At 33.0% G+C, this 3,497-nt stretch overlaps 1 protein-coding gene across 4 annotated transcripts in view; it reads left to right on the top strand.

The window, feature by feature from the left end:
• The window catches only part of LOC115215229 (single-stranded DNA-binding protein 3), a 194,236-nt gene extending 191,900 nt beyond the window's left edge, over positions 1-2,336 (top strand). For all 4 annotated transcript variants that reach the window (XM_029784459.2, XM_036505380.1, XM_029784456.2 and 1 more), the window contains one exon: positions 1-2,336. This exon is cut by the window's left edge and continues 154 nt beyond it. The gene's annotated coding sequence lies outside the window, so the exon portion shown is untranslated.
• Positions 2,337-3,497: the final 1,161 nt, after the last annotated feature.

Genomic DNA, 3,497 nt, shown 5'->3' with positions numbered 1-3,497 from the left:
ACCTGGCAATTGCTGTCAAAAGGCTCCTGTCACCAATGCTGTGTAAAACATTCAATTTTAACTGCTAATGGGGTTTATTTTCTAAAAAAAAAATAAAATAAAATATAAATAAAAAATTAAAAAATGATGAAAAAGAAAATAAAAATCATAAAGGAAGAAAATGCAAAAAAAAAAATTCAATTTCTTTTATTACACTTGGCCATACATATTGTTACCTGTTGGTATAGACTTAGTATGGTTTTTCAGTGTCGAGTGGACACAAATTGAAGACCGTTTTCAACACCATCATCCACATCATTTTAAAGCATGGTTGCATGCTGGTTAAGGATTATTATTTTTTTTTTGTCTTTTCATGAAAAAAAACAAAACAATATGGGGAAAAAAAAACTATTTTAAAAGAAATATGAATAAAGTAAACTGTCCATAAAACAATGTACTCTGACATAATTTTGTGGAAACTTCTCCAAACAACGACCGACTTGACAACCTTGCGATACCATATATGATTTTAAAACACCAAAGCATTCATGGCTGGCAGAAGACATTATTCAGTGCTGTAGTCGACACTATCGAAAAGGTTGTTGCTATTTTCCCCAGCACACTTTCATTTTTTTCAGGACAATACCATGAACTTCAACCATTGCAGCCCTTACCCACCCCAACACCACATCTTGTGGAATAACAAAACACAAATAAACAGGAAACAAACTGAAAAAAAAAAATTCCAATAATAATAATAAAATCCTGTATTAAAGCTGAGTCACATAAGACTTCAGTTATGACTGGTTCTTTAAGACATCATAAGCTGATGGTTATGACTGGTTCTTTATGGATATCATAGTGTGGTGGTTTGTTAAAATTGGTTCTGTATGGTATCAAATCAAACTATGGTTATATTAAGACATTGATTCTGTATATCATAAGGTTAAGACATTAGCTGTGTATTACACTAGTGTTTGCTATTAAGAAATTGTTTATGTGTGATAATAGAAGGTACTGTTTAAGATATCAATACTGTATAACCTCATTATATGGTGGTTATATACTTAGGACTTACTTCTGTATGATAATGCAATATTGGGAATATGTTAAGATATTAGTTTTGTATAATATCATTGTTAGTAGTTTTGGTATTCTATGGAATGTAGTATGTTAAGAGATTAGTCCAGCATATCATGATGATCATTAGGCTATGTTATTGATTTATTATAATATCAAAAGAGCAGCTATGTTAAGACTAGTTCTGGATATCATAAAATAGTTGTACTACGACAATAGTTCTATATATATATTGTTAGATATTAGTCTTATTAAAATAATAGCTCTGTATGACATTTGATTTAACACAGACAATAAGATCTCTGTCAAAATTAATTGGGGTGTCTGAGTTTCTAAGAAATCTCTCTCTCTCTCTCTCTCCCTCCCTCTCTTTCTCTCTCTCTCTCTCTCTCTCCCTCCCTCTCTTTCTCTCTCTCTCTCTCTCTCTGTTTCTGAACATGTATATATGTTTGTATGTATGCATTTAGATATAGGGACGTGTGTGTAAAGCAGGCATGCATTATGTATATAGGTATAATATGGACAGTGTCTACATATATGTATGTTTATGTGTAAGTTAGTAATATTTATCATTTTTGTTTTCTTCTGAGGACTCCCTTCAAGCCCCCTCTCCCCAACCATCCAGACTTTTTACTCACCTGTCATCCATATTCTTGTGGTTCTCTGTTTCCTGGATGTACTTCCGGTACCCTTCATCTCTCTTGTGTCCATCTGTTTTGATTCTCTTAATGTCTTCATGTCCATTTGTCATTACAGATTATTATTATTATCATTACACTTGAAGATGGTGATGACTGTGACAGCAGAATACCAAATTAAATGTCTTACAGTAACTAGTTTCAGTCCATCATCTTGGACCTAAGCTTTATAATCCCGCCGAGGTCACATCCCTTTTGGGCTATTAAAATAAGTACCAGTAATATAATGACAATGTCCTCCTTGTACAACAGTGGCCTGAAAAGCCTAATTAACAAGCTGTTGACGTTGCTTTTATTACTTATGGTGTAATATATACATGTGAAGAAGAAAAACAGAATGCATCTAGGAAAAGGAAAAAACAACAACCAACCCATCCACCACCACATCTATGTCATAACTGATAGCTGATCTTTGCTCCTTGTTTCCAACACATCCTCCTACATATCATACCATCACTGAAGATTCACATCCATCCTCATACTTCTCCCCTTGCTGGGTGATAACCGATTTGAAGAATGGTGGCTTACTGTAAAAAAAAAAAAAGAAAAGCAAAAAAAAAAAACCAAAACAAAAAAAACTAGTCTCCCTACAAGACACACCTGCTTCTTCAAGTGTTTTCACATCAATTTTTTTTGTTGCGTTCATATTGTTTCCTTTAATGATTCTGTGAATACTTTTCATCATTGAGAAACCTTGTAAAAAAAAAAAAATTATATTTCCTTCGACTTACATTGCACACACACACACACACTCACGCGCACACATGCTCACTCACACACACACACACACACACACACACACGAGACTAAAGAACAAAGCTGCCTCATCTATTCTATTTTTTCTTCCATGTCATACTCCATCTGCGACTTAACTGGTAATAGATGTCTGTTCCTCCTCTGACTTTTAAGTTTGGTCTATCTCCTCATCCTCCCCCCCTCCTCATCCTCTTCACACACTTTGAAATCAAGGTATCTGTCTGTCTGTCTTCTCACACAATTCGAGGGGGGAAGAATGTAGCTTTACTGGAGTCACATAGCAGTATTGGTCAGTGTTGTAAACATAGTGTATTGCTACAAATATGTATGTATGTATGTATATATATGTGTGTGTGTGTATGTAATATATGTGTATATATACATATATATATGTATATGTGTATACATACATACATATATATATATACAAACATACACATATATATATATGCTCACGTACACACATACAAAATGGATTGTGTGTACACCTGCATAATGTGTGTATACATTCATATATAAATATATACACGTAAATACACATACAATTGTGTGTAATACATTACTATATGGTATGTGTGTTTGTATATATGTATATGTAAATATATATATATGTACACATTTATATAAGTATTAATACGTGTGTATGTCTATACTATATATATATATATTTTATGTATATAAGCACATTTGTATATGTATGGATGCGTGTGTGTGTGTATGTATGTATATATATATATATATAATATATAATATATATATATATAATACGTTTGTGTGTGTCTTTGGCTCCCCCGGTGCCAGCCATCATTTCGTGTGAATGTGTCTATGTATGTTTGGTACCCCCAGGTCCAACCATAATCATGACTTAAGAAAACAGACCAAAATTACCTCAATCACATTATTTTCGACTAAAAACTAAACCCTCTAACTTGAACTAGTTTCAGTTATTTCCCTTGTTTTGTGCTCTCCATATTTCTGGTTTCT

The sequence above is a fragment of the Octopus sinensis genome, linkage group LG8 (genome assembly GCF_006345805.1).
Source record: "Octopus sinensis linkage group LG8, ASM634580v1, whole genome shotgun sequence".
Classification (NCBI taxonomy): domain Eukaryota; kingdom Metazoa; phylum Mollusca; class Cephalopoda; order Octopoda; family Octopodidae; genus Octopus; species Octopus sinensis.
The sequence above is the reverse complement of the archived record's forward strand: the minus strand, read 5'-3'. Positions and strand labels throughout refer to the sequence as shown.